The sequence below is a fragment of the Pogona vitticeps genome, chromosome 2, assembly GCF_051106095.1.
Source record: "Pogona vitticeps strain Pit_001003342236 chromosome 2, PviZW2.1, whole genome shotgun sequence".
Lineage (NCBI taxonomy): Eukaryota > Metazoa > Chordata > Lepidosauria > Squamata > Agamidae > Pogona > Pogona vitticeps.
This window is the reverse complement of record NC_135784.1, coordinates 11,168,638-11,196,046: the sequence shown is the minus strand read 5'-3', so window position 1 is coordinate 11,196,046 and position 27,409 is coordinate 11,168,638. Positions and strand designations below refer to the sequence as shown.

General features: G+C 43.7%; 1 protein-coding gene across 1 annotated transcript in view; it reads right to left on the bottom strand.

Annotated features, from left to right (window-relative positions):
• Window positions 1-27,409, bottom strand: part of LOC140703741 (uncharacterized) — a 38,525-nt gene that overhangs the window by 4,754 nt on the left and 6,362 nt on the right. Inside the window, exons 3-5 of the mRNA XM_078387657.1 lie at window positions 22,336-22,655; window positions 20,673-20,906; window positions 20,030-20,117 (exon numbers count right to left, since the gene is read on the bottom strand). The gene's annotated coding sequence lies outside the window, so the exon portion shown is untranslated. The remainder of the gene's footprint in view (window positions 1-20,029; window positions 20,118-20,672; window positions 20,907-22,335; window positions 22,656-27,409) is intronic.

Sequence of the window (27,409 nt, the reverse complement as noted above, 5' to 3'; positions counted from 1 at the left end):
ACACTCTACGTGGGGCTGCCTTTCACATTGATGTGGAAACTTCAAATGATACAGAATGTGGCGGCCAGATTTCTCACTGGGGTAAGAAAACATCAGCATATTTTCCCCACTCTGGCTGCCTTGTATTGGCTGCCTGTTTGTTTCCCCATTATTTCAAAGTGTCAATGAAAGCCCTAAACGATTTAGATCTACTTGAATTCCTCGTTCTAGCTAGAAATGGCGGATGAGGAGCCTAGATGCTCAGGGAGGCCCAGAGAGAAAGAACAAGAAACCGGGCCTTCCCAGCAGTGGCCCCTTGCCTCTGGAACAGTCTGCCCCCAGAGATCTGTCTGGTTCCCTCTCTGGGTGTTTTTAAGAGTAAACATAAGACCCCGCTCTTTAGGCAGGCTTTCCCTCCTGTTATTGCCTAATTATTTCCCCCATCTTGAACTACATTATTCCCATTATTTTTTATTTTATTATGATTGTTTTTTAACCTAATATTGTTAGTTGCCCAGAGTAAACTTCAGTCTAGATGGGTGGAGTGTAAATTTAATAAATTAATAAATATTTGATAGATTTGCAGCCCTCCTTTAATCATTGGGGTAGAACTCAATTCTGAGAAGTCTAAATTGATGTAATTTCATTCTCCCATTGAAATGCCTTTTAAATGATAATGTGGGAAAGAGAATTGCAGATCACTTAGAGATTATAGAAGGGGGTCATGACTCAAAAAAAGGTTGGGAAACAGTCTTCTACATGCTTCCTACAGAACGATCACCATTATCAGCAGTAATTATAATCAGTGGGGAAAGGACAAATTGAACTGGAATAAACCTGAGATGACATTCTTTAATTAGGATAAGGAGGAAAACTACTATTGCTATATATACTACAATAAGGATGAATAAATGTTACTAAAAATTAAAAGATTATAAAAAGCAAAATTTTGAGAAGCTGAAATTAGAAAAATTAAAAACAAATTAAATCATTATAGGAATATCAGCTATCACACTTTGGTAGAATTTTTTCATCTATAATGAATGTACCGATGATCAATTTTTAAATTCTCTTTTTAACCTCACTCTATTATTCTCCCCAATGATTCTACTTAGGTTTCTAGAAAATTTGAAGGGAATTTCTCAAAGTTGATTAAAGAGGAAACAAATATTTGAATTAAAGGATTGGTTACCATAAATGAATACTGGGGTCAGTGTTAGAAAGGAAGAGTAAAAGTGGAGGAATGTGATGGAGCAACCAAGTGCAGGGTAAGGAGACACAGTGAGTTCACCAGTTCTAAATGCTGCAGATTACAATGCATCCTCCGAGACGTTATGGCACGCAAAAAAATATGTAGACCAGACAGCTCATTGCCACAGTGATGGTGGCGGCGCTACAGACCACCAGTTACGAGGAAACTTAATTCACAAACCAAAAGAAACGGGGGGGGGGAAGTAAACCAAGCTATTATTTTGAACTGATTTCCGTTTGTAAATGAGAAATTACATAAACCGAGGCGTACGTAAACCGAGTCACTACTGTATGTTACAGATGTGGTCAAGTTATAGGTCTTTGCTTCCTGCAACCAAGTGCAGGTTAAGAAGACACAGGGAGTTCAGCTGCAGGGCGAGGAAGCCTGGGCCCCAGATACTACCTCTCACGTCCTTTGAGGAGAGGTTTGGCAAGCTTGAAAGAAATGCCAGCTTGCAGTCAGGAAGCCAGCAGTGGGTTGGGGGCTATTCTGTGCTTTGCACCGAGGGTTAGGTGTGTGACAGCATACTGTAGCGGATAGCCCAGATGTCACCTGTCCGTCACTGCGGAACCTTGACGGGAGAGCCAATGGAGACTGGAAGGCGGGGCCAGAGGAGAGTTTGGAGGTCAGGGGAAAGAGAGAAGGGGTGCTGGAAGAGGGTTAGAGAGCTGGAGGCTTGGGAATTGGACCAGGAGGGTCAGACATAGATAGAGTAAAAAGAGTTAATGGATTTGTTCTGGAATTGAGAGGTCACCAGGATGATAGACGCAAATGCTTCTAAGCATCCCCTCTTGTGGAGTGGAGGTGGAGCAAAACCAACTCCTTGTCTTACTAGGGAGCTGTGGGTGATGAAACAGAGACTAGAGTAAAGATGCTTGGAAACTCTGAGCAGATCCAATCAAACATGTGCTAGAACTCACTGGAAGGCCTACTCCATGGCAGTGGTGGCCACAAAGACTCAAACCTGGTTTAATATATGTGATTCACTTCCTAGGATTTATATTGCAATTTCCAACTGATTATTAACCCCACTCTGTTCAATGAACTGATTGTATCTGGCTGCATAAGTGTCCAATAATTGATGTTAGGGAAACAACATTTGGTGGCAGCGTGAAGAGGAGCAAGTAGCGTGAGCCTTTGTGAGTTAAAACAGGGGTCACAAGTCAAGGGTGTGTCCTCATTGCAGGGAGCTCTCCAGGAACTTAGGGAATGGGTTCACTCCCTTGAGAACTTGGTTGTAGATGGGGGGAAGCAGAGGCAGAGAGGGAGGGAGCATAGTGAGACCTCCAGGGACTTTCAGCCACAATCCCACTCATTAACAAGTAGCTCTTCATCTGCTGGAAATGGAAGTCTCCAGTCTGGAGGGTGCCAATCTTGACAAGAGGGAAAACACACCCTTGAGGAGACCTCCTTTTTCAGTTGATGGGCCTGTACACAGCCTTCATAGATTGCTGCCTCCATGGATTGCTGCCTTGTTGTGGCGAAGGAGCTTGAGTAATTCACAGAAGCTATAAGCTATGCCGTGAAGGGCCACCCAAGACGGACAGGTCATAGTAGAGAGTTCCGACTAAACGCAATCCACCTGGAGTAGGAAATGGCAAGCCACTCCAGTATCTTTGGCAAGAATGCCCCATGATCAGAAACAAAAGGCTAAAAGATATGACGCTGGAAGATGAGCCCCTCAGGTCGGAAGGTGTCCAAAATGCTACTGAGGAAGAGTGGAGGACAAGGAAAAGTAGCTCCAGAGCTAATGAAGTGGCTGGGCCAAAGCCAAAAGGACGCTCAGCTGCAGACGTGCCTGGAAGTGAAAGGAAAGTCCGATGCTGCAAAGAAAAATACTGCATAGGAACCTGGAATGTAAGATCTATGAACTTTGGGAAGCTGGAGGTGGTCAAGCAGGAGATGGCAAGAATAAACATTGACATCCTGGGCATCAGGGAACTAAAATGAATGGGAATGGGGGAATTCAACTCAGATTATTATCATATCTACTATTGTGGGCAAGAATCCCTTAGGAGTGGAGTAGCCCTCATAGTCAACAAAAGAGTGGGAAAAGCTGTAATGGGATATAATCTCAAAAATGATAGAATGATGTCAATATGAATCCAAGGCAGACCTTTCAACATCACAATAATCCAAGTTTATGCACAAACCACTATTGCTGAGAAGACCGAAATTGACCAATTTTATAAAGATTTACAACACCTTCTAGAACTGACACCAAAGAAAGATGTTCTACTCATTCTAGGGGATTGGAATGCTAAAGTCGGGAGTCAAGAGATAAAAGGTACAACAGGGAAGTTTGGCCATGGAGTTCAAAATGAAGCAGGGCAAAGTCTAAGAGAGTTTTGTCAAGAGAACAAGCTGGTCATCACAAATACTCTTTTCCAACAACACAAGAGGCGACTCTATACATGGAAATCATCAGATGGGCAATACCAAAATCAGATAGATTATATTCTCTGCAGCCAAAGATGGAGAAGCTCTGTAAAGTCAGCAAAAAGAAGACCTGGAGCTGATTGTGGCTCTGATCATCAGCTTCTCATAGCAAAATTCAAGCTTAAACTGAAGAGAGTAGGAAAATCCACTGGGCTACTCAGGTATAATCTAAACCAAATTCCTTATGAATATGCAGTGGAAGTGAAGAACAGATTTAAGGAACTTGATTTGGTAGACAGAGTGCCTGAAGAACTTTGGACAGAGGCTCGTAACATTGTACAGGAGGCAGCAACAAAAACCATCGCAAAGGAAATGCAAGAAAGCAAAGTGGGTGTCCAACGAGGCCTTAGAAACAGCAAAGAAGTAAAGGGAAACAAAATGCAGGGGAGATAGGGAAAGTTACAGAAAATTGAAAGCAGACTTCCAAAGAATAGCAAGGAGAGACAAGAGGGCCTTCTTAAATGAACAATGCAAAGAAATAGAGGAAAATAACAGAAAAGGCAAAACCAGAGATCTGTTCAGGAAAATTGGAGATATTAGAGGAAAATTTTGTGCAAAGACGAAGATGATAAAGGACAAAAATGGAAGGGACCTCACAGAAGCAGAAGACATCAAGAGGTGGCAAGAATACACAGAGGAATTATATCAGAAAGATTTGGATATCCCGGACAACCTAGACAATGTAGTTGCTGACCTTGAGCCAGACATCCTGGAGTGAAGTCAAGTGGGCCTTAGAAAGCCTGGCTAACAACAAGGCCAGTGGAGGTGATAGCATTCCAGTGAAACTATTTTAAATCTTAAAAGATGCTTTTAAGGTGCTACATTCAATATGCCAGCAAGTTTGGAAAACTCAAAAATGGCAAGAGCACTGGAAAAGATCAATCTACATCCCAATCCCAAAGAAGCGCAGTGCCAAAGAATTGTTTCGCCAGTCTCTGGCCAGCATCTTCAGATGACAGCAACCTGTGCTCTCAGAAGATGCCGGCCACAGAGACTGGCAAAATGTAGCTTCAGCAGTATGTGGACCGAGAACTCCCAGAAGTACAAGCTGGATTTCGAAGGGGCAGTGGCACTAGGAACCAAATTGCTAACATGCGCTGGATTATAGAGAAAGCCAGAGAGTTCCAGAAAAACATCTACTTCTGCTTCATTGATAATGCAAAAGCCTTTGACTGTGTGGGCCACAGCAAACTATGACAAGTCCTTAAAGAAATGGGAGTGACTGACCACCTTATCTATCTCCTGAAAAACCTATACGTGGGACAGGAAGCAACAGTTACAACTGGATATGTAACAACTGATTGGTTCAAAATTGGGAAAGGAGTACGACAAGGCTGTATATTGTCTCCCTGCTTATTTAATCTATATGCAGAATACATCATGCGAAAGGCAGGATTGGAGGAATCCCAAGCTGGAATTAAGATTGCGGGAAGAAATATCAACAACCTCTGATATGCAGATGATACCACTCTGATGGCAGAAAGTGAGGAGGAATTTGTGTACCTTGGCTCAACCATCTCTGACACTCTTTCCCTAGATGTCGAGCTGGATAGACGCATTGGCAAAGCAGCTACCATGTTCTCAACACTCACAAAAAGAGTATGGCTCAATAAGAAGCTGACAGCATACACCAAGATCCAGGTCTATAGAGCCTGTGTCCTGAGCACACTCCTGTACTGCAGTGAGTCCTTGACGGCAGGAGAGAAAGCTGAACACGTTCCATATGTGCTGCCTCCGACGTATTTTTGGTATCACTTGGCCGGACAAAGTTCCAAATAGAGTAGTCCTAGATCGAGCTGGAATTTCTAGCATGTATACACTACTAAAACAGTGACGCCTACGCTGGCTCGGGCATGTTGTGAGAATGGCTGATGGTCAGATTCCAAAGGATCTCCTGTATGGAGAACTAGTGCAGGGAAATCGCCTCAGAGGGAGACTACAGATGCGATACAAGGATATCTGCAAGCGGGATTTGAAGGCCTTGGAAATGGATCTCAACAGATGGGAAACCCTGACATCGGAGCGTTCAGCCTGGCGGCATGCGGTGCATCACGGCCTCTCCCAATTTGAAGAGACCCTCGCCCAGCAGGCTGAGGCAAAGAGGCAGTCACGAAAGCAGCAAAATCAGGGAGCTAGACGGGGTACAGATTGTATTTGTCCTTAGTGTGGAAGGGATTGTCACTCTCGAATTGGCCTCCTCAGCCACACTAGACGCTGTTCCAAGTCCTCCATGCAGAGTACGATACCATAGTCTCTCGAGACTGAAGGATGCCTATGATGATGATGATTTAAATGCAGACTTAAAAGAAGAACTATACATGGCAAAGGCACCAGGATTTGAAGGTACAAAGCCAGAATTAGTTTATAGGCTAAAAAAAGTGATTTATGGTTTAAGACAATTGGCTAAGAATTGGAATGATTGTTTGCATCAAGTTTTGGTAAAACTGGGATATAGTAACAGTCTGGCAGACCCTTGTCTATATACCAAGAAAAGTGGGAATGACTTAAACATACTTCTAGCATATGTTGATGATATTTGTTTTATGGTAAAGAGTCAGAGCCAAGTAGAACTGTTTGAGAAACAGTTAAAAAAGGAATTTAAGTTAAAAAGTCTGGGACCAATACAAAATTACTTAGGTGCACAAAAACAGAAAAAAAAACAAGGGCTTGAATTGAGTCAAGAGCTAAAAATCAAACAAATGTTGGAAAAGTAATGCATGGGAGAATGTAAAAGTGTAAGTACTCCCATGACAATAGACTTTCAAAAGGAAGATGAAATCAGTAAAGATTTCGAAAACCAAGCATTGTACCATTCAGCCATAGGAAGCTTAATGTATTTGGCAAACTGGACACGTCCAGATATAGCGGCCTCAGTGAACATACTAAGTACGTATGTGGCCAGACCTAGTGAAAAACTCTGGCAAGGGGTAAAAAGGATTTTCAGATACTTAAAAGGAACATACAACTACCATTTAACTTTGAAGCCATCAAAAGATTTAAAACTGTCTGCTTATGTAGATAGTGATTGGGCCAATGAAGAGTCAGACAGAAAATCCATGACTGGATTTGTAATAAAATTTGGAAACAATATAGTTGGATGGAAATCCAGAAAACAAAGTTCCGTAGCAACTTCAACTTCTGAAGCAGAATTTGCCGTATTGTCAGAATTGTGTTCTGAACTAACATGGTACAAACAGTTAACAAAAGATTTAAAGAATGAAACAAGTGGTGCAATAAAAGTGATGGAAGATAATAGCACATGTATACACATGGCTGAAACAGAAAGAGTGAAAAACAGAAGTAAACATGTTGACATTGAGTATCATAATGTAAAAGAGGCTATAAGAGAGAAATTAATTGAATTAGAGTATTGTCAAACTGAAGATAACATAGCTGACATACTGACTAAGCCATTATGTACACAGAAGCATGAGAAATGTGTTAATGAGTTGGAAATGTGTTATGTTCAGGCATAAAAAATTAGGAGGGGTGTCAGAGTATAGAAATTTTATAGGCCTGAACCTGTATATGTGTTCCATTAACGAGCTGCCATTGTGCACAGATGTGAAAATGCTGAATCATTCTGGAGCTGATGCAATGACTTGAAATCAGAAGAAGACCAGTGCAAAAGGATGAAGTCATCTGTCTTCTGATTGGACTGAATGTGCCATGTAAATGTATATAAGTGGACTGTGTCTTTGCTTCTCTCTCTTCCTCTATCACCACTTGCTGCCATGCATGCTGCCAGATTGTATAAAGAATTCCTGATGTGCTGTTCAGATACCTGCCTGTAAATAACTGTAAATACTTGTAAATACAACCGTCTTGCAACACAAGAAGAACTGGTCTTCAATAAGTACGTATTTCTACTGTTGCCAAAACTGTAACAGTCAGTACTTGGAAAGAGTGAGGATGAGTTTAAACAGGTTAATTTGATGTATACAAACTCAAAAGGAAGACAGGTGTCACAAGTGCAGCTGAAGGCCTGGAACCAGAAGGGTTAACTGAGGCTGAAGAGAATGCTGAGAGATCAGAAACACCTGAACTGCCTCCAGATTCTCCTTCCCCAGCAGACAAGCTTCGGGCCAGGCTTTGGGAAAGACTTAGGACAAAAAGGTCAGAGGATCGCTCAAAGGCTGTCCACAGAGTATTAACAGGATGGAAAGGTTTCCAGCAGCTCAAGGAGCTGTTTTACTATAAAACAGTTCCTAGTCAGCCAGAAATTCTGTGGAAGCAATGAGTCAAAACCCCTGGTTTGCATCCATGCTCCTTGAACCGTGCTCGTGACTCTGGATTTATTATTTATTTATTTAATTTTATTTATATCCCACCTGTCTAGTCAATTAAGACCAGTCTAGGTGGCTTACAAGGTACACAATAAGAAAATATAAAAACCAATTTTTACGTAGTAAAAACATTTCAAGAAGATAAGACAAACTATAGGGAAGAAGAGAAAACGGGAAGATCAGGAACTGGGTGAGAGGAAGGCCTGCCGAAACATCCATGTTTTTAGTTGCTTTTTAAAGATACCCAGCGAGGGAGCCACGTGAATCTCAGGAGGTAGGTTATTCCAGAGGCGAGGAGCCACCGCTGAGAAGGCCCGATTTCTTATCTTTTCCTTCCGGGCCTCCCTCGGTGTTAGGCTCCTCAGCCTCACCTCCTGGCTCGCGTGAGTGACACGGGTAGATCTTGGTGGGAGTAGGCGTTCTGCCAAGTATCGAGGCCCTAAACCGTTTAGGGCTTTATACGTAAGCATCAGCACTTTGAAGTTGATGTGGAACCGGATGGGCAGTGACAGGGTTTGGGCTAAACCTGGAAATTGTTAAATGCAGTTTGAAACCAAGACATAAGTTTTGTAAGGACCAGCACTGTAAAGAAAAGCTACACAAGAGTTTGTACAGCTGTGGTAATTGTAGCAGCTGTGTGCTCAATCCCAGGATTGGCTATCCCTGGGATATAGCTGGGAGACCAAGCAGACACAATTTTGTGGGTTGTGGGTGTTGCTGTGGTCGTGGAAGTGCTGTAATCTTGGAGCTGTGCCTGAGAATCCTGTGGAAGCCGTATCTACGTGCTTGGGTGAAGTGGAACTCTGGCATGCTGCGACATTTAGAGCACATGAAAACAATGCTGATGGACTTGAGAGAGAAAAATAACACATTTACTGAGATTCAGGAAGCATTTATAATACTCTCTTCACTTGATGAATCATATGGCCAGCTTGTAGCAAACTTGGAAGTACTACCGCAAGCTGAAATGACAGTATTAAATGTGACCAGTAGGCTTCTGGAGGAGCAGCAGAAAAGGAAAGACAACCAGGAACTACGTGACTCCAAAACCTCTGAGAGAAACAAGCCGAGTGTAATTGGGGAGGAGGAGGTCACAGCTGCAAATATCCAACCTGGGAGGAGATGTTTTTCCTGTGGGTCCAGATGACATCTCATCAAAGATTGCAAATTTAAGAAGAAGGAAAGAAAATAACCACGACGAGATAAAGTTGCAACAAACCTGTCAGAGACTATTTACAACCACCACCAAGAAGAAGAATGGATAGTAGACTCAGGGGCAACCACTAACATGTGCAAAGATAAAAAGCTGATATCCAATTTTAAGGCAGTGTTTGATCAGCAAGTAATGTTGGCTGGTGGAGTAAATGCAAAAATCATGGGTAAAGTAAAATTACCATGTCTAAAGATGCCAATAGAGGTGTTATATGTGCCAAAGTTAAAACAGAATTTATTGTCAGTTAGCCAATTAGCAAAAGAGGGATTAATAAACACATTCTATAGGAACAAAATTGTTATTAATGGAGAAAAGAATAAAAAGCTAACATGTCATGTAAGAAGCAACCTATATAGGCCGAGTAGTGCTAGGGCAAACAATGTCTATGAGAATGTAAAACCTCATAACAAATGCATACATTTGTGGCATTTAAGGTTGGGACATGCAAATTATAAGGCATTACGTAAAACAATTGAGAATTCAACTGGAGTGAACTTAAGGCCATGTGAGAAATACATTAATTGCCAAGCCTGTCAAGAAGCAGAAAGTAGATGTACTCCTGTAAAGAAACATAGTAACATAAAAGTTGGCAACATTCTAGATTTAGTGTCAATAGATGTAGTAGGCCCAAAAAGAGCATCTTTGGGAGGAGCAAAGTACATTCTCTCAATTCAAGACCAAAAGTCTAGGTTTGGATTCTTGTTATTTAATGAAAGACAAAGGGTCAACATACATAGAATTTGAGAAATGGTTGAAATTTGTTGAGAGAAAAACAGGCAAGAAAGTGAAGCAGATTCAGACTGATAATGGTACTGAATTCACAAATGCAAAATTCCAGACAATACTGAAAAAGCATGGAATAAGTCATAGAAAATGTGCACCTTACACTCCTACGCAGAATGCATTTATAGAGAGAAGGGGCCGGCCAAACACTCCAAAATATGGCAGAGGCCATGATAAGAGGAAGTAAACTTCCAGACCATTACTGGGGTCAGGCTATTCTATGTGCTAATTTCTATTTAAACATACTTTGGCATAGTGGCAGTAACAATATACCTTACACTATCTGGACAGGAAGAAAGCCAAATTTAAAGTTCCTGCATGTGTTTGGGTCACCTGCATGGGTACATATACCTAAGGAGACCAGAAGAAAGGGTGAGAGGAAGGCAAAACTAATGTACTGTATTTTTTGGGTTAGCAGCAGAACAGGAAAGCATATAGGTTTGCTCTACCCAAAACTAATAAAGTTGTCATTAGCAGTAGTGCAACATTTAATGAGCATGCCTACTGGGATAAAATAAGTTTGCCACCTGAAACCATCATCCACACACCTGATATGCAGGAGAGTGAGGAAAGTGAGGAGGAGAGCTCACAGCCAGAACAGGGAATAAAGAAATAGAACCTGTTGAACAACAGCCAGATAGTGAAGCACCATCTACATCAGTGCAAAGGGAAACTCCTGAGGAGGAGAGAGTGATACCTAGGAGATCTGCAAGGGAGCACAGACCACCTGAGAGGTACCACTCAGAAACATTTGTCTATGTGAATGTAGAGGAGCCTGAGAAATATAAAGACATATGTAAGTTGCCTAAGTCTGAGCAGGAAAAGTGGAACAAAGCACTAGAGAAGGAGCTAAATTCTCTAAAAGAACCCAAAGTTTATGAGGAAGTGTTGCAGCCCGCTGATGCTAAAGTTGTAGGATGCCGGTGGGTATTTAAAAAGAAAATCGATGCAGATGGCAACTTGAGGTACAGGGCAAGACTTGTTGCAAAGGGTTACTCGCAAACAAGCAGTGATTATGACCAGGTGTTCGCACCAGCCCTGAGGCCAGAAACCTTGAGGTTTGTGCTAGCTTAGGCAGCAAAGCACAATCTAGTTTCGAGGCACGTTGACATTGAGACTGCTTATCTCAATGCCGAACTTCAGCACACTATTTACATGGAGTTGCCTCCAAACAGCAAACAAAGGTAAATGTTGGTTACTTAAGAAAAGTCTGTACGGGTTGAGACAAAGTGGCTATGAGTGGAACAAACATTTAACCAGGACACTCCTAAGTAATGGATTTACTCAAGGCAAGGCTGATCCATGTCTATTCACAAAAGGAAAAGAGAAAGCTATAATCTTAGTATTTGTTGATGACCTGGCAATATTTACAAGGGATGAAAAATCTGCAAATGAAATAGTTAAAATGTTGAAAAGGAACTACAAACTAAGGGACTTGGGTGAAATAAAGAACTACTTAGGAGTTGAAATAAAGAGACATGAAAAAGGATTTAAAATAGCCCAGAGAAGTAAAATACTGAAGTTGTTGAAGCAGTATAAAATGGAAGAATGCAAGGGTGCTATAACTCCTATGAATGTGGAATTTCAGAAGGAAAACGTTACAGGTCCTGATTGTGACACTGAAATGTACAGATCTTTAATAGGTAGTCTGTTGTATTTAAGCAGATGGTCAAGACCTGATATTTCAATTGCGGTGAATTTGTTAGCCAGGAATGTAAGCAAGCCAACTGAGAGGCACTGGCAAGCTGCTAAAAGGGTGCTAAGGTATTTAAAGGAAACCCAAAACAAAGAGTTAAATTTGGAACCCAAGGGAGAACTAAGAATTACAGCTTATGCAGATGCTAATTATGGCAATGACGTTGTGACAAGGAGGTCCATGTCAGGTATTACTGTGCATTTGGGTGGAAGCATTGTAAACTGGAAGACAGCAAGACAGAAATTCATATCACTGTCATCAGCTGAGTCAGAGTATGCAGCACTGTCAGAACTATGCACAGATCTTATATTTTACAAGCAACTAGCCCCGTATATTGGAATGGATTTAAAAGAACCAATATCCGTAAGTGAAGATAACCAGGCCGTAATTCATATGGTAAATTCACCAAATGTAAAGAATTGATCTAAACACACAGACATTCAATACCAAAATGTAAAAGAGAGTGTAGAAAATGGTCTGATAAAACTAATTTATTGTGAAACAGAGAAGAAAGTAGCAGACTGTTTAACAAAGGTGCTAGGACCAACTAAATATGAAAGAGCATGTACAATGTCGGGAAAGGAGTGAAATGAAAATGCGTGAAATGTTCTGTAATGTGTAATGTAAAACAATTTGAAAGTGTATATATATGTAAGAAAACTCCATTTAACAATTTGGAGGAGACTGACAGGGTTTGGGCTAAACCTGGAAATTGTTAAATGCAGTTTGAAACCAAGACATAAGTTTGTAAGGACCAGCACTGTAAAGAAAAGCTACACAAGAGTTTGTAAAGCTGTGGTAATTGTAGCAGCTGTGTGCACAATCCCAGGATTGGCTATCCCTGGGATATAGCTGGGAGACCAAGCAGACACAATTTTGTGGGTTGTGAGTGTTGCTGTGGTCGTGGAAGTGCTGTAATCTTGGAGCTGTGCCTGAGAATCCTGTGGAAGCCGTATCTACGTGCTTGGGTGAAGTGGAACTCTGGCAAACCGGACTGACTGCATGGTATATGACTATTGACTATTTACTGGACTCTGATACTGATTTACACTCTGTAACTCTGTGGAACTGCCGTGTATGACTACTGGAACTGGAACAAGTACTAAGCTGTATATACCTGTAAATATCCTATAAATAATACAAGTATTCAGCTATCAAGACTGTTTGGTGCTTGTATCTGCACATCATTGGGAAGCTCTGCTGGTTATCACCACCTGGGGTAACCCTGGTAATTCCGCTATCTCTCTCAGGCAGCCAATGCAATGCGGCCAGGGTGGGTGAGATATGTTGGTATTTTTTCACTCCACTGAGAAGTCTGGACACTGTATTCTGCACCACCTGGAGTTTCCGCAGCAGCCTCAAAGGCAGCCCCACGTAGAGCGCATTACAGTGGCCTAATCTTGAGATTACGAGCGCATGCACCAAGGTCGTGAGCGCCCCGACATCAAGGTTGGACCGCAGCTGGGCTATCCGCCTAAGGTGAAAAAAGGTGGAACGGACCACCAACGCCACCTGTGTTTCCATAGTGAGTGCTAGGTTCAGATGGATCCTCAAGCTGCGGACCCCATCCTTAGCGGGAGGAGTCACCCCCCAAAAAAGGGACTTTCCCAAGCCCCCAACTGTGGAGGTGCCCACCCTCAGTACCTCTGTCTTGTCTGGGTTCAGCCTCAGCCCGTTCTCCTGTATCCATTGCAGTACAGTCCCCAGGCATCGCTGGTGGAAAAGAGATGTAGAGCTGAGTGTCATCAGCATACTGATGACACAGGGCTCCACACCCCCTGATGACCCCACCCAGCGGCCTCATATAGATGTTGACCCTGGGCTATGCTGTGTATTTGACTCTGGACTCTGACCTTGGACTGCGTTCTGTGAGTTGGGTTATGGACATTGGCTTCGCATTCTTGGTATTCCTGACCCTGGACTGGTTTATCGGACTTCGGCTGTTGTAACCCCCAGGAACGTGACAGATTGCTTCCACAGCCACACTTTTCCCAACATGGAGGGAAAAGCAAGCGACGACTCAGGTCCGCTGAATGCTGTGCTTGCTCAAGTGCAGTTTCTTACACAGACAGTCGGACAGCTTCAACAGCAACAAATACAATTACAAGCCAATGCTGCTTCTCAGGCTAAGTGTCCTGTGCTTCCTCCTGAGAAATTTGAAGGAAGTGTGGAGGAGTTCCCAGCATTCTTGGCACAGTGCAAGCTGTATTTTGAGCTGTATGCCAGAGACTTTCCCACAGACAAAACCAAGGTAGGCTTTATAATTAGTTTACTCAAGGGACAGGCAGTTAAATGGGCTACTCCTCTACTCCTTGATCCTTCACCCCTGTTAACTAGCTACCAGGGTTTTCTGGAGATTCGCGCCCCCCCCTACACTGGGCATCTTTAAAACCCAATTAAAAACATGGTTGTTCATCCAGGCCTTCCCTCCAGCCAACTCCTGACTTTTTCCTTACTTTTTTTTCTATTCTTCATTTTATTATAGTTGCTTTGTATTATTATGTATTTGATAGTGTTTTTATTGTCTGATTTTATATTGGAAGCCGCCTAGAGTGGACCATTGGTCCAGATAGGGGGAATGAATGAATGAATGAATGAATGAATGAATGAATGAATAAATAAAGTAAGTAAGTAAGTAAGTAAGTAAGTAAGTAAGAAATGTAAAATGTAATACACTGTTCCAGTTATGTATAAATACAAATAAGTAATTGCAAATGTAATTGTACTTTAAATGAAAGAAGGATAAGCAATGGAAAAGTGTAATAACAAAGAAATGGAAAGTGTTGTTGATTGCAAAAGTTAATTTATTGAGGGTAATGCTGTTGAGTAAGTATTAATGTGAATTAAAACTGTGTAATGTTATTATAAGTTGGGTAAATATTAAACTGCTTCTACGTTGTTCATGAAGCAAACCATTATAGGTTTACTCCATAGAACAAACTTGCTAAGGGGGGAGGTACGTAGCGAATCCAAAAAGGTGATGTCATTCCTGCCTGTCCATCACAGCAGCTAAGAGGGAGGAGCCAAGGATAGAGCAGGAGGGGCGGAGCTAGAGTGACAGAGAGTTGTAGAGACAGTTGGAGTCAGAAAGAGGTAGTTAGAGTCAGGGACCAGAAAATGTATAGAGAGTGTTAGGGTTTAGGAAGAGATTAAAAGGGGGTTAGGAAAGGAAATTGAACAGTTTACAACATATGGAACAAGCAGGAATGAACGTATAAGCATAACATGCAAAATACTGATTTAAAACATACAATAGTTCTGAATACCAGTGATTGAATACATGATCTAATATACATGAACACCTGAACCAACTCATATTTGATTCTTCTTATGATTTGTTCAATAATAAAAGAATATTTCATCAAAACCCCTGAGTCCTAAGTTATATGACCCTTTGGGGTGGCAGCTCCTGTGTGGGACTTGATTGGTATTAGGATAATATCTGGTGGTAGCGGAAAAGGGCAAGTTTACCTGTGTGGAGCCCAAAGGAATAGGGGCCACAAAGGGGGATCGCCACAGTTGTAGATGGGGGGGGAAGCAGAGGGAGAGAGGGACCATAGTGAGACCTCTAGGGACCTTCAGCCATCATCCCACCCATTAACAAGCAGCTCCTCAGCTGCTGGAATTGGAAGTCTCTGTACTGAAGGGCGCCAATCTTGACAAGAGGGAAAACACACCCTCAAGGAGACCCCCTTCTTTAGTTGATGGGCCTGCACACAGTCACATTGAGGATACTCCTCATGGGGAGGGAATTAGGGGTTTCTGGTAGTGGGCAATTCGATCATCAAGAAAACAGAGCGAGGGGTCTGAGACGGTTGTGAGGACCGCACAGTGACTTCCCTGCCTGGTGCAAAGATTGTGGACATTAGTCTCATCTTGAGAGGCTTGTAAAGAGTGCTGCGGACAAAGTAGCACTGGTGGTGCATATCAGCACCAAAGAGATGGCGGTCCTGGAGGCCAAGTTTCAGTTGTTAATTCAGAGAAGCTATAGGCAATGCCCTACAGGGACACCAAGACGGACCGGTCATAGTGGAGAATTCTGACTAAACGTGATCCACGTGGAGCAGGAATTGGCAAGCCACTCCAATATCTTTGTCAAGAAAACTCCATGAACAGAAACAAAAGGCTAAAAGATATGACGCTGGAAGATGAGCCCCTTAGGTTGTAAAGTGTCCAACATGTTACTGAGGAAGAGTGGAGGACAAGTACGAGTAGCTCCAGAAATAATGAAGTGGTTGGGCCAAAGCCGAAAGGACGCTCAGCTGTGGACATGCCTGGAAGTGAAAGGAAAGTCCAATGCTGAAAATAAAATACTTCATAGGAACCTGGAATGTAAGTTCTATGAACCTCGGTAAGCTGGAGGTGGTCAAACAGGAGATGGCAAGAATAAACATTGATATCCTGGGTGTCAGTAAATTAAAATGGACAGGAATGGGTGAATTCAGTTCAGAAGATTATAATATCTACTATTGTGGGCAAGAATCCCATAGAAGAAATGGAGTAGCCCTCATAGTTAAAAAAAGAGTGGGAAAAGCTGTACTGGGATACAATTTCAAAAATGACAGAAGGATTGCAATACAAATCCAAGGAAGACCTTTCAACATCACAGTAATTGAAGTTTATGCACCAACCACCAATACTGAAGAAGCAGAAATTGACCAATTCTATGAAGACTTACAACACGTTCGAGAACTGAGACCAAAGAAAGATGTTCTTCTCATTATAGGAGATTGAAAGGGTAAAGTAGGGAGTCAAGAGATAAAAGGAACAACAGGTAAGTTTGGCCTTGGAGTTCAAAACAAAGCAGACCAAAGGCTAATAGAGTTTTGTCAAGAGAACAAGCCAGTCATCACAAACACTCTTTTACAACATAAGAGGAGACTCTACACATGGACCTCATCAGATGGGCAATATCGAAATCAGATTGACTATGTTCTCAGATCACAGATTGATCTGTGTCTCTGATCATCAGCTTCTTATAGCAAAATTCAAGCTGAAACTGAAGAAAGTAGGAAAAACCACTGGGCTAGTCAGGTATGATCTAATCCAAAGTCTTTATGAGTACACAGTGGAAGTGAAGAATGTAAGAATGTAAGGAACAAGATTGGGTGGACAGATTGCCTGAAGAACTAGGAATGGAGGCTCAAAACATTGTACAGGAGGCAGCAACAAAAACCATCCCAAAGAAAAAGAAAAGCAAGAAAGCAAAGTGGCTGTCCAACAAGGCCTGACAAATAGCAGAGAAGATAAGGGAAAGAAAATGCAAGGGAGATTAGGAAAGTTACAGAAAATGGAATGCAGACTTCCAAAGAATAGCAAGGAGAGACAAGAGGGCCTTCTTAAACGAACAGTGCAAAGAAAAAGAGGATAAGAATAGAAAGGGAAAAACCAGAGATCTGTTCAACAAAATAGGATATATTAAAGGAACCTTTTGTGCAAAGATGGACATGATAAAGGACAAAAATGGGTGGGACCTAACAGAAGCGGGAGACATCAAGAAGAGGTGGCAAGAATACACAGAGGAATTATACCAGAAATATTTGGGTATCTCGGACAACCCAGATGATGTGGTTGCTGACCTTGAGCCAGACATCCTGGAGAGTGAAATCAAGTGGACCTTAGAAAGGGTGGCTAACAAGGCCAGTGGATGTGATGGCATTCCAGCTGAACTATTTAAAATCTGAAATGATGACGCTGTTAAGGTGCTACACTAGAGTGGTCCAGTGGTCCAGATAGAAGAGGTATAAATAAATAAATAAATAAATAAATAAATAAATAAATAAATAAATAAATAAATAAATAAATACATACATACATACATACATACATACATACATACATACATACATACATACATACATACATACTGTTTGGAAAACTCATCAGTGGCCAGAGGACTGGAAAAGATCAGTCTACATCCCAATCCCAAAAAAGGGCAGCGCCAAAGAATGCTCCAACTACCGTACAATTGCACTCATTTCACATGCTAGGAAGGTTATTCTCAAAATACTACAAGGCAAGCTTCAGCAGTATGTGGACTGAGAACTCCCAGAAGTACAAACTGGATATCAAAGAGGCAGAGGAACTAGAGACCAAATTGCCAACATGCGCTGGATTATGGAGAAAGCCAGAGAGTTCCAGAAAAACATCTACTTCTGCTTCATTGACTATGCAAAAGCCTTTGACTGTGTGGACCACAGCAAACTATGGCAAGTCCTTAAAGAAATGGGAGTGCCTGACCACCTTAGAAAGAAACTTAATATGGCGGAGGATGGGATTGGTAAACTATGGCAACTCTTTAAAGAGTGCATGACCACCATATGTATCTCCTTAGATACCTATATGTAGGACAGGAAGCAACATTTGGAAATGGATATAGAACAACTGATTGGTTCAAAATTGGGAAGGGAATACTGCAGGGCTGTACATTGTTCTCCTGCTTATTAAACATACATGCAGAATACATCGTACAGAACGCTGGCCTGGATGAATCCCAAGCCAGATTTAAGATTGCCGGAATAATTATCAACATCCTCATATATGCAGACGATACCACTCTGATGGCAGAAGAGAGGAGGAATTAAAGAACTTCTTAATGAGGGCGAAAGAGGAGAGTGCAAAAAATGGTCTGAAGCTCAACACAAGGAAAAACAAGACCATGGCCACGGGTCCCATCACCTCCTGGCAAATAGATGGGAAAGATATGGAGGCTGTGACAAAGTTTACTTTCTTGGTCTCCATGATCACTGCAGACAGTGACAGGAGCGACAAAATTAAAAGACGCCTGCTTCTTGGGAGGAAAGCGATGACAAATCTTGACAGCATCTTAAAAAGCAGAGACATCACCTTGCCAACAAAGGTCCACATAGTTAAAGCTATGGTTTTTCCATTAGCGATGTATGGAATTGAGAGCTGGACCATAAAGAAATCTGCCGAAGAATTGATGCTTTTGAATTGTGGTGTTGGAGGAGGCTCTTGAGGGTCACCTGGACTGCAAGGAGAACAAACCGCCCATTCTAAAGGAAATCACCCCTGAGTGCTCACTGGAAGGACAGATCCTGAAGCTGAGGCCCCAATACTTTGGCCATCTCATGAGAAGAGAAATCTCCCAGGAAAAGACTCTGATGTTGATAAAGAGTGAAAGCAGGAGGAGAAAGGGACGACAGAGGACGAGATGGATGGACAGTGTCATTGAAGCAACCAACATAAATTTGACCAAACCCTAGGATGCAATGTAAGACAGGAGTGCCCTTCACTCCCGGGTTTGTACAAGAGGGATGGGCTTCACTTGAATGAATGAATACGGAACCAGACTGCTGTCACATAACATTGAAAAAGGGGCAGAACAGCTTTTAAACAGATTCCGTGAGAGAAGTCGACAGGAGACAAGCGGTGTTCATTTCGGGACTCCTCCTCCCTGTGGAATGAGGGTGGAGAGGGAAGAGAAGTACAAAATGTTGATAGTTTAGGAATTAGGACTGGGAGTGTGATGGGATGGTATTGTTGGTCCACTGGAGGGAGAAGCAAACAAGCAGCCCTTCTTGCCCGAAGTGTCCAAAGAAAGATGGGAGAGCTGGAAGATTTGGAGGGTAGATATAAGATTGATATAGTGGCCATAACAGAGACCTGATGGGACTCGGAGAACCAGAGGGATGCCGCAATCCCAGACCACAAACTCTACAGGAGGGATGGGGAAGTGCGTGTTGGAGGTGTAGGTGGGACGTTCGCCCCAACCCCTTGGGGAACAGACCTTTTCAGATAACAGACACGAGACCACGTTTCCTTCGACCGAGTTTCCTGGTTTCATAAAACAGGCTGCACAAATATCGATCCACTGTCGTGGGGGTTTCCAGCCAATTGGAGACTCTTGGGCTAAGGATAGGAACTCTTTCCTTCTGCAGAAGCCTATTCTCCCTTCATCACGGTCACTCCCTTTCGGAACAGACCAGGTCCCCCCTCCTTGCCAAGACCAGTTCGAGCCCCGCCCGGGTCGAGTGCCTTGTCACAGTCCAGACCAACATTGATTTGGTCTGTGGGTCAACCCAGGTCTATGATGGGTTGACGAGGATCATGAAGGAAGAGACAGTCAAAGTTTTGATATTGTAATGCAGATAGAACTTATTAAGAAAAAAAAGGGGAGATGCAGAGCTACGGCAGGGTTTGGAGTGAGCAGGATTAAAAGCTAAATAAGATGCAAAGAAAATCATACCATCAAATAGGAACACTCTGCACATCTTCAAAGAGGAAGTATGGTGTCGTGGATGATGTACCAGATTGGAAACCAGGAGATCTGGATTCAGATCCCTGCTGGGCCAGGGAAACTGAGGGGACAGAGTCTGTGTGGCAAGACTACTTAAGCCACCTCTTGAAATCTCACTTACCTTGCAAACGGTGGAGGGATCTGGGGTTTGGTTTTTTGTTTTTGGTGCCAAAAACAGCAAAGACAACTCAGCTCAGTCTCACCCCTTCCTAGGAGAAAAGAGAAATAGAAAAGATCAACCTGGAGGCTTCATGGATAAAGCAAATCAAAAATGTTTCCTTGCCGGATGTGCCTTTGTCATCTTGCTGTTGAACGGGGTCACATCCCCATCTCTCTCTCTCTTCTTCAGGCAGCTGAACAACAGGAACAGAAAGGGAGCAAACAAATAAACCAAAGAAAGAAAGAAAGAAAGGAAGGAAGAAAGGAAGAAAGAAAGAAAGGAAGGAAGGAAGGAAGGAGCATCTATTGCTGGGCCTTGAGATAGAAGCTCCCCCCCCTGTCCCAGTGAGGTGGGGGCAACAGCAGGGAACCAGAGAGCAACAGGAGCTGCAATGAAAGCACCAGCAAACAACAGTGTATATTTCCCACTATTTATTTAAAATATTTTTACCCCACCTTTCTTCCTTTAAAAGGCCCCAAGGCAACTTATGTAAAATTTTAAAACACAAAATCAACATTTAGAAAACACCAGAGCCTGCATGATGTAGTGGACGGAGAGTTACCAGGCCCTCTGTTCTCATGGGAGCATTTGTTATTTTTCTCACCTCAAGGATCCCAACACAAAGGCGCTCCTTGGCCTCCGTGTCCTCTGCCTTGTGTCGTGGGGGGTTTGCCAACCCAAGGTGGGCAGAGTTCAGCTTTCAGGACTTTTCTGGCGTGTTGTCTTCCAACTCCCAGCCTCGCTTAGGCTTCGTTTTTCCTTTGAGCTCACTTCCAACCTCACAGGAGCTGGGAAAGGTGGCAACCGAGGGAGGGGTTCTTGGTGTGAGATGCCCCTGCTGTAAAAGAAAGCATTTCACGACCACTTTGTCTGGAACGGACGCTTCAGAGCCATTCACTCTGCAAAACACCTGCCGGGAGAGGGAACGCCCCAGAAGGAGAGGCCGGGTTGCCTTCATCTCCTTCTTTCCTCCTTTCCTTTCCATGTGGAAGGACTGGAGCTCCTTCGGCCTCTTTCCAAAGCCCCCTTTACTCCACCCCATGGAGGGCCACGAATTCGAGGCAGGAGGGAGAATCCCTAGGGATAAGGAGCGAGGGACAGGTCTTTTGCACAGACAATGACCCTGAATTGTCCCTTCAGGACCCAAAGACCAGAACAGTTTTTTTTTTCCTTGCGGGAAGAACAACTTCCAAGAGGAGACCCTTCCTGGGGAGATCTCCCTTTCGGCCTCCACTACCAAACATCCCAGGGAGGAAAATCCACCACCTTCTCTTTCCTGCCTGCCTTTTGGTAAAAGTTCAGACGCAACACAAGGAAACTCAAGGGAGAGGAGTCGTCCTGCAGTTGATCCTCAGCTCAGGATCTGGTCTTGACATGGATTAGGATTAGCCCTCCTCTCTGCCAGTTAATCCTCTCTGTGTGTGTGTGTGTGTGTGTGTGTGAGTGAGTGAGAGAGAGAGAGAGAGAGTGTGTTGAAAAGAGCAAGAGGTCTGGCAAACGTTCCCCCTCAGAAGGAAAGTGCGAGCGAGCAAGCGAGCGAGAGAAACAGCGTGTGCAAAAGTGCAAGATGTTCACCCTCAGAAGGAAAATGCAGGGAGGACCCCCACCCTCCCAAGCCCCACTTCTCTTGCCCGCCCCCCCAAGTCCTCCACTTCCCGCCTGTCCCCCCATCGCAGCCCCCTTTGCCTCTCCAGCCCCTCCTGGGACTTTTGTCCTTTTAAGGGAGGGGAGGGGGTTGTCCTCCATCATTAGTGGGGGGGAGAGATGGGAGGCAAGTTACTTTCTCTCCCGTTCCTTTGTTTCCATCCACCGGATGCTCCTCGCAGGAACGAACACACACACACACACACACACACACACACAAAGACACACAAACACACACGGTATTGAAGCGAACACACACACGCACGCACGCACGTACGCACGCACGCACGCACACACACACACACACACACACACACACACGGTATTGAAGCCCTAGGGCCTTGCAGGGGGGGGGGGATCTGGTCTCCCTGCATCTAGGAGTGAGATATCGACCCCAGAGATCCTCTCCCTCCTTTGATCCCCCTCCCCCTCCCTCCCGAGGAGACCCAGAGGAAAAAACTGCCTTGCACGAAGGTCGAGCAAGACAAAGCCCAACCGGGCACCATCGGCAATGCCGGGAGAAGCCGCTCCCCCCCCTCCCCAGACATGGGCGCTGGCTCTCTCTCTAGCCCTGGAAATATTAACACCCCACGACCCCCGATCTGCCCCCCTCCAGCGCCCACCTCCGTCCAAGTCCCGATCCGGGAGGCGCCCCAAAAGCCCCGCTTCTCTCCTCCAGGCGCCTTTTTTGGGCCAAGGGGAAGAGGCAGGCGCTGCAGGATCCCCGCCTCTTCCGGCTCCCGTTCAAAGGGCGTCCAGGGGAGGGGCTTTTCCTTCGCCTTCGTAGCTCTATGTTCCTCCTCTTCCCCCTCCTGCACCAATGGGGTGTTTGTGTGTCTCTTTGTGAGTTTGTTTGTGATTGTGTGAAGGGCAGGAAGGCTCGAAAATAAAATGGCCGAGTGCGGAGCTTCTCCGGGCTGCCCAAGTTCTCCGGCACCAAAGTCTGTTCACAGATAAGGGAAGAGAGAAAACTTCCATGTTTTTCAATGACGAAAGACTTAGTGACTAGGTCACCAATCATCTTTCCTCTTTCACAGCAGCACAACATTGTGTTTTGTACAGTCTTTTACACACACAACTTTGTGATATACAACAAACTGTCAATTACATTTCTATACAGCTCTGGTTGTTCAAAGGGTTTACTTTCTTCACTCCTTTGAAAATCACAAACCTTTGGAGTCTTTACAGGTTTACTTTCTAACATCCCATATTTTTCTAGCAGTTGTTCAATTTTGCTTTTCTGTATGTGAGAGAAAAATTACCATCAGGATCCCTTTTGATTTCCGTCCCTAAAAACTGAATTACATTCCCCAAACCTTTTACTTCAAAGTATTTTTCTATGTGTTTTTCAAGTTCTTCGCTTCGCTTTTCAGTTTTACATATGAGAAGAATCTCACCTACATAAATTACACAAAATACAAACGTTTGATCATTTTGTTTTATAGATCGACATGAATCAGCTACGGCTTGTTTGAATCCTTATATTTTTAAAGTCTGATCAACCTTTGCATTCCAACATCTAGGACTGTGTTTTAAACCATAGATAGATTTAGTTAGTTTGCACCCTAGGTTTGGATTTTCTATGAATCCAGCAGGTTGTTCCATATATAATGTTTCTTCTAAATCTCCATATAGAAAAGCAGTTGTAATATCATAATGTAAAACATGTAATCCATTTATTGCAGCGAATTTAATCAATAATCTAATTTCTTCATGCTTTACTACTGGGGCAGACACTGCACGATTATCTTTGCCATATTTTTGATTCTATCCTTTGGCTACTAATCTTGCTCTATATCTTGCAATATCTCCTGAACCATTTCTTTTGATTGTATAAACCCCTTTACAACCTATTGCTTTTCTGTCTGGTGGTAGTGTGGTTAAAGTGGATTTTTTTTCATGCTTTCTATTTCCTCGTGCATTCCTTTCTGCCAATTTCTAGCAATGTTTGGTGCTACTTTAGCTATATCTGTATAAGTTCCTGGTTCTCGTTTTATAAGGAAGGGAGGGAGGGGGGTTGTCCTACATCATTACAGGGAGGCAGTGGGGGGGGAGATGGGAGGGAAGTTACTTTCTCTCCCGTTCCTTTGTTTCCATCCACCGGATGCTCCTTGCAGGATTCAAGGGAAGGCAAGGGCTCCTTAACACCCCCCCCCCGACACACACACACACACGCACGCACACACAAACACACACGGGCACTCGATGAAGCCCTAGAGAGCCTTGTAGGGGGGGGTTTGGTCTCCCTGTTCCTGTGGGGGGAGGAAATCTGGGACGCAGAGATCCTCTCTCCCCCTCTGAATCCCCCTCCTCCTCCCTCCCGAGGAGACCCAGAGGAAAAAATGGCCGAGTTCCTCCCCTTCCCCCTCCTGCATGAACGGAGGAGAGAAGAGAAATGACATCACATGAGCTTCTTCTTCCATCATCTGCCTGCACAGCAGGACTCTTCACTTTGCCCTCATTCATTCCATCTGCTCTGTTTGGCCTTTATGGCACATTTCTCTTTTTTTCCTTAATAGAATTCCAACTGCACGACAAGAGCAAAGCCTCTTCCTTCAAGGGTCCTCCTCGGCCCAGCGCAGACCAGTTTGGCAAAGGAAATATCGGGAGGGCCTTGATCGGGCCCTTCAATCCTGGCCGCTGGACTTCTTCTCCACTGAATCAGGAGGACCTCCAGAGGCCAGGACTCCCCTGCCCGAGAAGCCCAACTTTCCCCACTTCTAGGGGAACAAAACCCTCAGACAAGACAGAGTTCCCCTCAGCAAAGTCTGTCAGAGGCACCAAAGTTAAAAATGTGTTTATTCTTTATATGCATCTCTATACTGCTAACTTGGTGCTTAGCACTCCTCTCAGTGTTTTACTGCAGCATATAATATAAGGTTCTTCTAAACACACAACGTGAAACATTCAAATTTGTTTTCCATTTTTTTAATTCTGTCTCTAAAAGTAGTTCACATTCTTTCTAGCTCCGCTTTGGGAAATGCAGATCTTTCTAAGACATCTAAGGAACGGCATCAAAAGAGTAAAATTCTAATAGACTTTTTACTTAAAATTAAAAACGTTAATAGCTCACAAACCCAGCAAGCTCAATCACTGGGGAAGCTGGTGGGGGACAGAGTGATTTCCCCCCCCCTTCTCAATGAATGCTCTCTATCCTGCTTGGTTGCTGATTATGCTGATTCCAAGATGTGGCATTTTTCTTACCCCCACAGATCAGGTTGGCTGCTTTCCTCTTCTCTTTCCTCCCTACCTTTATTTATCCCCTTTCTCCTCCTCGGACAGAATCATGAACTCACTTCTCTAAATTTTATACTTGGTCTCACACCCTTTTTCCAGACACACTCCTCCCCACTGTACACGTGGGACATAAACTACATGGTAAATTTACAAAATGAAGAATTACAAGAATAATTATGTTTAATTACTGATGTTTAACAATGATTATACTTTAGGGCAAACAGTTTTTATCCTCTTCTGCCATTACAAAATTGTCTATTTGGGCCAAATACAACATGAAATATTCCAGAGTTGTTACACTTGCTCAAGGAATTGTGGAAATCCTCATTCTAGGCAAGGCTAAATATCCCTTACAGATCATTCACAGCACTCAGTAACTACCATTTCCTAATACTGTTTAAGTGGGAAATCTGTCATGCTTTATAATAGTTTCGAGTTTTAAACCTGGAATACATTTGTAATGTATGGACGTGTCTTCAAAGTAGAGAAGAAAGCTAAGCTTGGGGGGCTTTTAATGTCTTGTTTGTCAGTTGGTGGGTTGGCACTCAATACAGTGGTGCCTCACACAACGAGTGCACCATAGAATGACGAATCCACACAACGGGGCCGTTCTAGCGATCGCAAATGCGATCGCACACCGACAGCCCCTATGGCTCAAAATCGCAGAGAGAAGGTCGGTAAGTGGTTCGCTTACCGACCTTCGCTTTGCGACCTGCCGATCAGCTGCTCAGCGAGTCCAAAATGGCCACCGGAAGCCCCAAAATGGCTGCGCGCAGCGAGGGGAGGGTGCGAAAACGGCTACCGGCCATCGGAGAAGCATCGCTGTATGGTAAGTAAAGCTGCTATTGGAACGCATTAAACACTGTTTAATGCATTCCAATGGCTTTTTCCTTCCCGCACAGCGATGCTTTCACGCAGCGAGGGTTAATCTGGAACGGATTAACCTCGCTGTGTAAGGCAACACAGTACAAGGTAAAAGGGCCACAACAGCATCTCTACCATCATGTGGATCAGTGGTTCCCAGTCTTGGGTAGCCCAGGTGTTCTTGGACTGCGACTCCCAGAAACCCTAGTCAGCACTGCTAGTTTGAAGCTTTCTGTGAGTTGCAGTCCAAGAACACCTGGGTTACCCAAGATTGGAAACCACTTATGTAGATATATGCTAAACAATGAAGAACTGGATCTGCAATGGCATGCTTGGGGTGAAGGCAGCTCCTTCAGTCCAACCTAAGCCTGGCTCTGCTGTTAGATGAAGCGATGCAACCCGGATGTACAGCAGATGCTGGGAGACAGCAATGGCAGTAATTGGCTGCTCTTCCTAAGCCTTGTAGTTGAAAAAGGATGCTGTGTGTGCCAGGCCTCTCTGTTCTCCTAAACAGGGCGGCTGCTGTCAGGGGTGATGGAAAATGCTCTCTGATGGCCAGCATTTAGCTGACAGTCCAGTCATCTCCCGGATGGAGACGAGGGCAGGAACATAGCTCATTTCAAGGCAAATCAAACCTTTGCTGCTCCATCCAACCCTTTCTTTGAAGGATGTCTGATCCCCTCCCCCCATCTCCATCCCAGACTTCCCCCCACTTGTGACCTCTGTTTCCAGCAGCAGTTCTTCAAGAAACTGTGCAAAGGTTTCTTTCAAGAGAAAAAGTACATCACAATCACCAATCAATCATCTGTTGAGACCTTGTGAAGTTAAAAACTTTGCCTGTGTTGATAGAATGGGGGTCTCTATTAATTGGCGAGTGACTTATGGGTCCTGAGGGAGTCCAGAGGTGCTGGGAGCTTTCAGGGGCCCAGAGAAGGTGAGAGTTCCTGCCTGTCAAGACCAGGAGAGGAAAGAGGATGGCTAGAGACAGAAGGAAACTAACTTAGAGTTCAACGCTGCAATCTAACTCCTCTAGTAAAGTTAAATGGTCACAGTGGAAGTGAAGAATAGATGTAAGGAACTAGACTGGGTGGACAGAGTGGCTGAAGAACTATGAATGGAGGCTCATAACATTGTACAGGAGGCAGCAACAAAAACCACCCCATAGAAAAAGAAATGCAAGAAAGCAAAGTGGCTGTCCAACAAGGCCTAACAAATAGCAGAGAAGAGAAGGGAAAGAAAATGCAAGGGAGATAGGGAAAGTTACAGGAAATTGAATGCAGACTTCCAAAGAATAGCAAGGAGAGACAAGAGGGGCTTCTTAAACAAACAGTGCAAAGAAATAGAGGATAAGAATAGAAAGGGAAAAGCCAGAGATCTGTTCAAGAAAATTGGAGATATTAAAAGAACCTTTTGGTCAAAGATGGACATGATAAAGGACAAAAATGGCAGGGACCTAACAGAAGCGGAAGACATCAAGAAGAGGTGGCAAGAATACACAGAGGAATTATATTAGAAATATTTGGGTCTCTCGGACAACCCAGATGATGTGGTTGCGGACCTTGAGCCAGATATCCTGGAGAGTGAAATCAAGTGGAC